This window comes from Mytilus californianus, unplaced genomic scaffold (assembly GCF_021869535.1).
Source record: "Mytilus californianus isolate M0D057914Y unplaced genomic scaffold, xbMytCali1.0.p SCAF_5, whole genome shotgun sequence".
Taxonomy (NCBI): domain Eukaryota; kingdom Metazoa; phylum Mollusca; class Bivalvia; order Mytilida; family Mytilidae; genus Mytilus; species Mytilus californianus.
This window is the reverse complement of record NW_026262701.1, coordinates 46,051,362-46,063,349: the sequence shown is the minus strand read 5'-3', so window position 1 is coordinate 46,063,349 and position 11,988 is coordinate 46,051,362. Positions and strand designations below refer to the sequence as shown.

The following is an 11,988-nucleotide window of genomic DNA, read 5'->3' as shown; positions in this document are numbered from 1 at the left end:
TTTCTATAACAGCATATGAGAATTTAAAATTGAAGTTGAGAATCCATTTTGTGCAGTATATGTAACAAATCGTTTTGTTCAAAACAGAGTGTTAAAAGACATCTAAAAGAGCAACACAACATCTGCTTAATAGAATGTACCTATACCATCATACATGAAATTGAATGCAACAGAACAATGCAAGACAAAGAGGTGCATGTATACGAATGAAAGTTATGATAGATCCGAATTTAGTTTTTCTTCAATTTATTTACCTAAAACTATTAAATCAGCTGCAAAATTATTATTATATGTACGCCTACATTTCATTAAGCAATGGAAATTAACAATGTATATTTATATAAACGATCAAACTTGTAATAAAAATTAATAAATAAATAAATAATCTTTATTTCAAGACGTTAATTCCATGAGTTAAAACTAATCTTCCTGAGAGTCCTCAAAAAAATAATAACATATTTATTAAGTACATAAACTATTATAATGATATATACACACGGGTTATGTTCTTCTCATACATGTTATGATGGTATGATACTAAACCCCTAACGGGAAGGATTGTGCCTGATATTCATATGATGAAGACGTAATCTTTCAATCAGTTGAATTGAAGTCTGGAGCTGGCATGTCAGTTAACTGCTAGTAGTCTGTTGTTATTTATGTATTATTGTCATTTTGTTTATTTTCTTTGGTTACATCTTCTGACATCAGACTCGGACTTCTCTTGAACTGAATTTTAATGTGCGTATTGTTATGCGTTTACTTTTCTACATTGGCTAGAGGTATAGGGGGAGGGTTGAGAACTCATAAACATGTTTAACCCCGCCGCATTTTTGTGCCTGTCCCAAGTCAGGAGCCTCTAGCCTTTGTCAGTCTTGTATTATTTTTAATTTTAGTTTCTTGTGTACAATTTGGAGTTTAGTATGGCGTTCATTATCACTGAACTAGTATATATATTTGTTTAGGGGCCAGCTGAATGACGCCTCCGGGTGCGAGAATTTCTCGCTGCATTGAAGACCTGTTGGTGACCTTCTGCTGTTGTCTGTTCTATGGTCGGGTTGTTGTCTCTTTATCACAGTTATACGGAATTTTTTTATAAACGCCTTCAGATATTGGGCTGATTTTTGGTATGTGAGTTAACCATGATGAGTTACAGATCAAGTTTAAATTTTGTACCACTCTGCTAATTTTTGCCGAAATTGCGGCCTATGGACTTTGATAAATTGTTGAAAATCACAGTTATACGGATTTTTTTTTTCTATATTTACGCCTTTAGATTTTGCGCTGATTTTTGATATGTGAGTCTAACATGATGAGTACAGATCAAGTGTATGTTTCGTTCCGCTATGCTAATTTTCATGTCGTTACAACACATCTTGTTAGATCTGCAGTACATCCAATTCCTGTTTGCTGATAGTTTGAAATTTAACTACTCATTGATCAAGGAAATTTTTCATCAAACTAATATTGGTCTTGAGAGCTTGATATTATCCGTGCATGTTTGTGTCCACATGTGTTGTTGAAATTGCAGATTTTTCAACATTTTGAGACGGGGCCATTCCTGTCGTTCCGACACATCTAGTATATAGATATTAATGAAAGAGTTTATTGATTTGCCCTATTCATGAAAAATATGTAACATTTTGTTTTAAAAAATAAAAATGTATTACTCATCTTTATTTCATTTGGTAAACTATTCCATATTTGAGAACCAGAATATATAAAAGTTTTCTTCAAAAAATTTGTTTAGGGATTCGGAAGTTTTAATAGTTTTTCATCAGCTGAACAAAATTATAATTTTGATTATCAGTGAAATGAAATTTTTCTCGTAAATAGTTAGGAACCATATCCTTTAATGATTTAAATACAAGTATTGCCTTTTGATATTGAATTTGTTTTTCCACATTTAACCAATTTAAACTATAAAACAATAAACTGAAGGATGTCATTATGTCAGCTTCTACTGTAACCTTAGCAGTTTTCTTTAATAACTTGTTAATTAGATATAAGAAGATGTTGTATGAGTGCCAATAAGACAACTCTCCATCCAAGTCACAATTTGTAAAAGTAAACCACTATAGGTCAAAGTACCGTCTTTAACACGTTGCCTTGGCTCACACCGAACAGCAAGCTATAAAGGGCCCCATATTAAGTTTATTTATTCCACTTTCGTTACAACTACCCCATATATTGCAACAATAATCGAACAATGGCAGAATATAAGCAGTAAAATAAATAATACGTATATGCATAGGTAAATACTTTCTTATCTTTTGTAATAAGTTGATTCTATTTGATATTGTACATGAAATTTTATCTATTTGCTCATTCCAATTTAGGTTATTGTCGATATATTAACCAAGAAGTTTTTCACAATCTACAGTCTCTAATTGTTCATCTGAAATGTTGATGTCTAAACTGTTCCCAGTTGAATAAAGCCTCTGTTTTGAACCAATGATCATTGATTTACTTTTTTTAACATTTAGCTTCATACAAGTTTCCAAACGCCAGTTATCAATTATATAAATATCATTTTGAAGGTTAGCATTTAACTCATGTACATTATTACCTTTACTATGTAAAGTAGAATCATCTGCATATAAATCTATTAATGAATTTTCTATGTTCAGTGGTAAATCATTGATATATAAAATAAATAACAGAGGGCCAATGATAGAGCCTTGTGGTACACCAGTTTTAAAAAGATGGTTGATCGGTAAAATCATTCCTAACTATTGAGAACAGTAAGAAGAGGATTCAAATTTCACCTTACTTAAATGAAAGGACTAAATGATAGCGGTTACATCCAGACAACATTTTACAGGACAAAACAGTTATAAAATATTTAAAACGGTTCTTTTTAGAGTTACAACATCATTTCAACATTGTTGACTACGAAAGATGGTGAGATATTATATATATATATATATATTTCCATTTCTTCGGATTTGAGACTTATAACGAAGTAATCGTTAAATTTTTAAATCAAATCATGTATTTCTTTGATTTTATTTTGTATTTCACGCTAAAACATTGAAAAATGGTTAATCAAGATTCATGCATCGATTTTGTAAATTTTTTATGCATAACAGTTGTGAAACGATAGCTCTTTATCCGATTGACGCCAATTTCTTAAGATTTTGGCTATAAAAGAGACTGAAAACCACCGTATCTATAATACTAAAATAACGTGGTCCAATTTGTTAGCCGGCATGACGCAAAAACGACAAATCAAAGAATTCAACAGTACATATAACTAATGGAGGACAACGGCGTTGATTACAAAAACCGTATGTATGTATGTTCTTTATCTTTCTATTTTATAAGGAGCACCACCATGGGTTATGGTGTAAAGGAGGACATTTAATACACTGTATCGGTAGAGATTAAATGTGAGCATTTACCTACACAGTTTCCTAGCCTGGCCGTGACGGGTCTTACTACCAGAAAGTTAATCTTCCTCAAAACAATAAGTACAATGCAATAAAATACAGTTACCTGATTCGCTCAACCTCAACATATAAAAAATGCAAAATTTAAAACAATTAAATACAAAATAAAGGATATGTTCACTCCGGGTGCCGCCCGCACAAAAGACATGACAACGAACAAGAAATCGGTAAGGACATACTGTAGTAAAAAAACCAGGACGGGTTCAAACAGATATTTTGAAAGCAGAGATAATGTGCCCCTAATAAGATTATGAAATCAGAGAAATCTGTGCACATTACAATCAGCATGACTTTATCAGATGACTATACGAATACTAAATATCCTTGCTTAAATAAGGCATAGGTACTTAAATTCAGTCACGGACTTGTAAAGTCGCGTGTGTGTTCTTGTTCCCTTTAACTCCCGCCTCTTGCAAAACAGGGTCACATAAATATTCTGTTTCAAATATTAAATGAGCTGGTCAAATTTAGAACACTTAGTTCCATTTGATTCTATTATTCGGTTCTTTTGTGGACCCATAACTTATGCGTCGGTAATATATAAATTTGAATGAATTCATCAATGTACGTCTTAGTAATACGACACATTTAAAATATTAGGCAAAACTTTTTTTCATATTTAAGTTTTGATGAGTCAAGCCCTTTCCAACTGATTTTGCTATTTGTTCTTTGTTGCGTTATCACGACGGGTGCCACATGTCGGGCAAGATCTGCTTACCTTTCCGAAGAACCTGGGACCCCCCCGGCTTTTGGTGGGGTAATTGTTGCTCAGTCTTTAGTTTTATATATTGTGTTTTGTATTACTGTCTTTTGGTCTTTTTTCTATTTTTGCCATGGCGTTATAAGTTTAATCGACTAATGAGTTTAAATGTCCCTTTTGTATCTTTTGCATCTTTTTTTTAACGTCCTAACAGTTAATTGTTAAATGACACCAACAGTGAGAGCAAAAAAATACTTTTGAGTAAACGGATGAGGAATTTGATGATAAACATTAAAAACTAGATGTCAAAAAGAGAATTATCGTTTCCTGATTTCTGTTTCTATTCTTATTACAGCGCCACTGGTGAGTCTAATGAAGACAAAATGCGCTACTTAGAAACTAAATCATACGATGGGGTGCGGAATTAACCAAGCGGAGACTCCAAATGCATAACTAGTAGAGATACCAATAAAATCGTTCAAAACAAAAAACGAAAAAACAAGACTGTCTACAAAACACTACATAAAACATTAAAGAACAAATAAACACCGTGGGTGATATAAACCTTGTATCATTGATTGGTCTTGACTGATGTTTATGAACGGCTGCACCAGATACAGCAAACGAATAACGAGAATGTGAATAGAATAATGAAGGTTTAACGTTAGTTTGACAGAGTGTGGATTCGACTCACCCGTTCTCTCCCCTTTTGGATTTGATACGATTATTTTAGTTTTTGTTTGTTACCTTTGAGTTGTATCTTGTTAAACGATTTGTAAGATTTGAACATCGGAAAACTACAGTAACATAAAACGAATGCTTTTGGACAGATATAATAATTTACTTGACAAAATACTCGGAATACTTTATTTGCGTATACATTGTACTTGGTAATTCGAATATTTCACTTTTCATTGATTTAAAGCTTGACAATCGTTGAGATATGCAAATACTGTTCACAATTGTTGTCAATATAATGGAATTTTATGCGACTGTCATACAAGTGAGAGGTTTAGATATATATAAAACTAGGTTTAATCCATCATTTTCTACATAAGGAAATGCCTGTACCAAGTCAGGAATATGACAGTTGTTTTCCATTCGTTTGATGTGTTTGAGCTTTTGATTTTGCCATTTGATAAGGGATTTTCCGTTTTGAATTTTCCGTGGAGTTCGGTATTTTTGTTATTTTACTTTTTGCATGAAAAATAACAATTTAAACCATTCAAAATTTAAATTTTTTGGCTTATTTAATTCCTTTTGAATAATCAGAAATAAGATTAGCAAAATCAGTTCTGACGTTCCTGTCAGGAGGAACTAATAACAAATGTTTTATCAAAGTTCAAATATATAACATTTTATTCTGAAAATTTGAGATAGCTTGAAATATATTTGATGTATGACCAATTACGCGCCAAATAGTGTCTCCTCTTTTGGCCCATAAGGCATATGTAAAAATAAATTTATCGGTAATTCAAATGAAATATAGATGCTGAATTCAGACCTTTAGCGACAAAAGACTTTCTCAAATCAAACCAAGAGATTTACTGGGGCCAAAGCCTAGTGAGAAAGAAATCGATAAAGACGTAAGCTTGTCAACTGAAAGAAAACATAACATTAATAAAAATGAAAAAAATCACAAAACATGAAATTGCAAAAACAATAATATTACTTAATTTGTTCATACTTATATTATGCCGATCTATATAGGATAGCTTGTTCATTGAATAATTACTAAATTGATTGAAAGAATATTTGATTAATTAAAAGAATGATTGGTGGGTTGGTGCGTGAAAAGTTTCAACCATTGGTAAATATTGCATGGCCATATTTCTGTTCAAACCAATGTTGTTTATCGGAAGCTTGAACCACTACTGTTACTCGCTAGACAATCATAAACTTATGCTTGTCTAGCGAGTAACTGTTTTCCTTAAAAAAAATAATTATCGCAATTATCTGTTGTTCATATTAAAAGATCTAAAGACTTACACAGTACAGTATATCTACTTCCTACATTGAATATGGCTTATAAATAAACTGATTATGGCAAATAGAATGAAAAGGACTTATTCTATTTTGGAAATGCAAACTTAATACACGTTGAGTGAACATTAAGTATAAACTACTGAAAATTTAAATTCTACTTTCAGTTTTGAGTTTCTCAAAACTGTAGAAAATATATTTTTGACCTAAATACTTGTACAACATAGATAAAACGTATATGACACACTTCATCAAATTTCATTGTAATGTTTATTTTTAGATTTATATTTTATTGACAAGACCAAGTTATAAGTTAAGGTTCCTTCTTTTTCATGTAATATGAAAAATTGTTTGAGCAATTCTTTAATGAATGGATATTTTTTACACCAATAACGGATAACTTATATGATGAATGAATAAATACTTTTTACTGAGCTTACTGTGTATCAAGGGGTATCAAAATCACAATCGGGAGGAAAATACACACAAAAGTACAAACAAGAAACATAGATACATGAGTACAGACAAAAAGGGGAAAGGGAAGATCTCAAGTGGGTAATAAAAAATCATCAGTCCAATAAAAATAGACAACACTATGACAAAAAAAACGACGAAAAGAAAACATACGGATTGAACGTATTTGAGCCTGCGAAATGCACATATCATCATTCATTAAAGTTTACCTGTCAAATTATGCAAATACCGTAAAGTTATAACCTTTTGAATTGGGATTAATAGTTTAAGTTGAATATAACCCAACTTACCGTTTGGTATAACTATTAGTTATCCGATTTATATATACATTGATATAAATATACACCGAAATTAAATTTCGTTTATTTAAGACATTAGAAACAAATATTCCGAAATCAATATATTTTTTATTTTCAAAATGATCGCTTAATCATATCCCAGAGGGAAAAACAAAAACGGAACAACAATTTTATATATGAGAAAAAAAATTTCATGACTTTAGACATGATAAACTTGATATAAATTTCTTGCAATACGGACTACAAACAAAAGAAAACCTGCAAGGAAATGCATAACCTGATTGGCATGGAGCATTTCTTGTATTGTCCTTTGAAAATACTTTATAATTCGGCAAACATTTAAGTAAGGTAAAGGACGTATAGGCATAGGAAAATGCAAATATGGCAGCAATAAATCTTTTGTATAATGATATGCATTGAGGGTGAATCTGATCCTTACTGGGCGCTATTATTTATAAGACGAAAATGTAATCTAAAGAGAGTCTCAACTCCATCAGACAAATTTGACTTTGAATAGATTTGGTTATTCTTTCATGTCCCTTTTGATCATAAACTGTTCACTTGGCTCTCAGTGTTGTATGTATGAGTATTTATGATGAAGTTAACTTTTTTCTAAAAGACAAATGTGTCAAAAAGAGAGCTTGCATAGACTTGTGTCAAGCAAATGATTGCATCAGTACAACTTTTTTATGGTCGGGTTCGTGTTGTTTCTTCTTTATTTTCTATGTAGTGTTTTTTGTTTTTATCGTGTTATTGTTTTTTTGTTTTTTTTTGTAGTTTTTCATTGTCCCATTGGTCTCTTCTACTACTTGATCTGACCAAATAGTAATACAAATATGATATATTAACAACTTTATTTATGAAAATAATACAACAAAAAATATACATTTGTCTTCAAAACCCCAAAACATCTTACTAGCATATTTAACTAACTTCATATTAAAATTTTCATAAGGAATAAAATTGAGAATGGAAATGGGGAATGTGTCAAAGAGACAACAACCCGACCATAGAACAGACAACAGCAGAAGGTCACCAACAGGTCTTCAATGCAGCGAGAAAATCCCGCACCCGGAGGCGTCCTTCAGCTGGCCCCTAAACAAATATATATACTAGTTCAGTGATAATGAACGCCATACTAAACACCAAATTGTACACAAGAAACTAAAATTAAAAATAATACAAGACTGACAAAGGCTAGAGGCTCCTGACTTGGGACAGGCGCAAAAATGCGGCGGGGTTAAACAAGACAATAATATTGTACACATAATACCACATATAAATCGTTTTGGAAATCGAACTAAATAAAGTTTTTTGTAACACTATTACACAGATGATTAAGATAATGAAACAGCCTAATAGTAGTAGAATATGTATATATCTGAAAATATTAGTTTTTATCAAGTCATATAAATTTTAAAAGTGTAAACATAATGTCATCGTTACCAATCCATCAGAGCTATGAAAATGAAATCACAACATGAACATATAAAAAATTAAAATAATATATAAATACAGTCTTTATATGAAGAAAAGCTAATACTACTTAATAAACTTACAATTTTTACATTTAATTTTTTTTCTAGGATTTGTTTCCTTTTTTTTCTTCTATATTTTGAATAATAAAATATACATACAAACTGATAAAAAGAAATCAGATGAAAGAGAAAGACAAACTTCACGAATAAAACTTGGAATCTATGTACATGTAATTTAAAAAAGAAAAGAAATAGGAAAACATTTTAGCCACCGTTGTGTCTTGGTGGTCTTGCTGGAATACACATTTCTGTTTTCGTTGGCAAAGGACAGTAATTCTGTACAGCTGGCCTGGTCACCGTCAGAGTTGTACATCTTCCTGGAAGTGTAGAAGCTGTCATCATTTCAGTTTTACATAGCTGCATTTCCTTTGATGCGACAAAGTAGTCCGTTTCCTTGTTTATTCCTGCTACAGACTTACACTGGTGCAGTTTAAGTTGCCGGAGTCGGCGTCCTGGACGATGTATGTTATCCGTCATTTCATCCATATATCCCATTTTCTTGAAAAATGGTTTGATATCGTCAACTTGTTTTTGGACGAGTGTATTATGTTCATTTAGTAGCTTTTGGATCTGTTGAATTGGCAAATTAAAATCGCCTCCTATTAAGATCTCAACTCCAGAAATCCATCCTAGATATTGCGCCATGCATAAGTAACGGAAGGCAAACTTATACAGTTCATCTGATGTCGTTTGAGTAAGTTCCCAATGCCAACTAATACAATGGAAATGCTTGACGACGTGTTGAGTAGGTTTAGGAGACAGGATGTCGAATAAGGGATACATTAATTTGCCTTGTTGTATGCCAGGGACTACCATAGATGGTACCATATCGTACCAATCTGGTGTATTCAATTTCAATCTCTTAGTATCGTACAAAAGTACAGTCTCGTGGTTATGATGAACTTGTGTTTGACGATAATCACTTAGTACTGGGGACGACATATCAGGATCGTCTCCTGGCAAAAATAATAAATCGGGTTTATTGTCTCCGATTACATCCTTCAAATAAGACTTCCGATAGTTCTGATATTGCCGTCCTTTTCTTCCAGAAGCATTCATGCTAATGATTTTAAGTCTGTCTGTATCTCTTCCCATATTTAATTTTCTGTAAGTATAGTGTAAATACTATTTGAGTAACAACTCTGTGTGGTTCTGAATGCATAGACCGGTGAAAATCTAAACTGAGAAATGATCGTGTGCATTAACTCGTTCATAACTGGATTGAACAAATTTTTAGTAAATATACATTTATCTATATATAAATCCACGGATCGATTATATAACAATAAAACGAAATGAATGAATAGACGTTTTATGTAGTCTAAATGAAAGTATATGCAATACATAAGGTGAAATCACTTTGTTTTATTTATTACTAGACTTTTAGTTCATTTTTATATTCCTCGTTAAAATCAAGCTGTAATACAACAACAAAAAATCGTGCGTATCTATCAAATGTTATGTAATGCATTAAGATGGCTGCTAGAGTCAAAATGTTCTCAAAACATTATAAGAATATTTGAACAAATTATTTAAATATTTACTTTTCGCTTGTGTGAAATTGAAAACTTAAATTGTATGATTTGTTAGTTTCTTTTTAAATATAAGACAGTAAGACATTGATTTTGTAACATGAAAATAAGATTTAATGACTTACTGTTTGCTTCTCTCCTGTATGTACGTAATTCTTTTTCTTTCTCTTATTTGTAATTAAATCTTCGTTGTTTTAATAGGTTACGTTTAATCTGCCAAAATAAATCTGTATTTTAACAAAAGAAATACGGATTTATTAATATGTCACAAATGTTGCAAATTCATAGCTGTTGTGACTTTTATAGCGATTTTGAGTTATTATTTCTATTTTTATAATGTGACATGATTCGTTAACAGTTCTATAAATAGGTCATAGACAATGCGCAGTTCCACGAATCAATGTGCAAAGATTACGTAATTGTTTTATTAAATCATATTCTAAACATTCACGTTTTGTGGTTTTGAGAACAAGTCAAATGTCTAAAAATTACAAATATTCGTTAATTTTCCATCTTTTCGTCTATTGTTTTGTCAATTATTGTATTCACTAAAATGATAATTATTATTGATATTTCTAGAACTTATTTTTTCTTCTTCTTAGAAATCATGGAAATGTTTGTATAATTTACACATTTTACTGAAAAGTAAATCAGTCGGTAGTACATACTGAATTAGTATATGTTTACATTGAAATTATTCGATATCATACAAAAGCAAACAATAATTACCTTGCCTGAAAATGTGGTTTTTTTTTCTCTTTATATACTCGTACAAAGTACTTGTTTTCAAAATTGCTTGGAACATTAAAAAATACTAAGTCTATAAAACATTAGCTCAGACCGTAAAAAATATTAAAAATTTGGAACACTTACCTGTTGTTTGTTCTCTCACCGAATACACCGCTGCAATAAAGGATAATGTGCGCAGTGCTTTATTAAAAGCAAAACTCTGAAAACTTCCAGATGAATTCGATCATGAGCCTAAAATAGATTTTGGAGGCTCCTCATATACTAAAATAGCTTTCGAATTGATTAAACATGTCAAAGTCAAAACATCAAATACAAAATCATGTTTTATGCATTGATTATCAATAGATAAGTTGTATTATCTGTGATTTATAATGATATATGGGTAATGTTTATTTATGCAATAATGTTTACAACTGCAATATAAATTATGATTAGTGCAAAATCATCAAGATAAGACAATTCAATTGATACGAGAATAAAAAGATTATTTATCAAATGTTTTAAGCTCGTATAACTGTTTAGTATTGGGATCCACAAGAAATAAAAATTATGTTACTTCTTCTTCTTCAATTTATGAAATGTATTTATATTTTAAAATTGAATGCATACAATTTGTCCTTATTTGTGTTCATTCAATGTCAGTGTCCTGAATTATTTTAATCTATAACATAAAAATTATCCATACATTGTCAGTAGATACGGTCATCCTTCCCAAATAATTTGTACCATAATTTTATTTATCGTGTTTTTGCGTCGAAGTGACATTCTAAAATGTATCGCAAATCAGTTTTAATTATGCAATATCCAAGACATGAATTTCTACTAGTAAAGATCATCGTTAGAATCACATCTTAAACTGATATTGTACCCTTTGAAACAGTCAACTGCTGACATAATCCCGTCCTCGATTCCTCGTTTATGAAATCACTAATTATCGAATTTATTATTTGTTATTAGCATCACGACAGGTAGAACTGGAACTGCTTTCTCCTCCAAACCGATTAGTTTACACCTTGTTCTTAGTTGAGTTTGTTTTGCTTCTGTTTCCTGTATAGTATTTTGAGGGACTGTTGTTTTTCTTTATGTCATTTACTTTTGATTAATGTGTGGTCTGTCTTTTTTGCACCCCCCCCCCCCCTCCCGCCACAGCTTTTGGTATATTGTTACTTCTTTGCTACTAATTAATAATTTAATAGAAAATTTCATTCCATTTTTGAGAGTAATTAAATAAGAGAAGGGTACAGTCAAATTATTTTTAAC

General features: G+C 31.1%; 1 long non-coding RNA gene across 1 annotated transcript; it reads right to left on the bottom strand.

The window, feature by feature from the left end:
- Window positions 1-7,745: 7,745 nt before the first annotated feature.
- LOC127702328 (uncharacterized) lies at window positions 7,746-10,964 on the bottom strand. The gene is made up of 3 exons (XR_007982371.1): window positions 10,852-10,964; window positions 10,104-10,191; window positions 7,746-9,551 (listed from the first exon to the last, which is right to left on the bottom strand). It is a non-coding gene; the product is annotated as an uncharacterized LOC127702328 (long non-coding RNA).
- Between the last annotated feature and the right edge of the window lie 1,024 nt (window positions 10,965-11,988).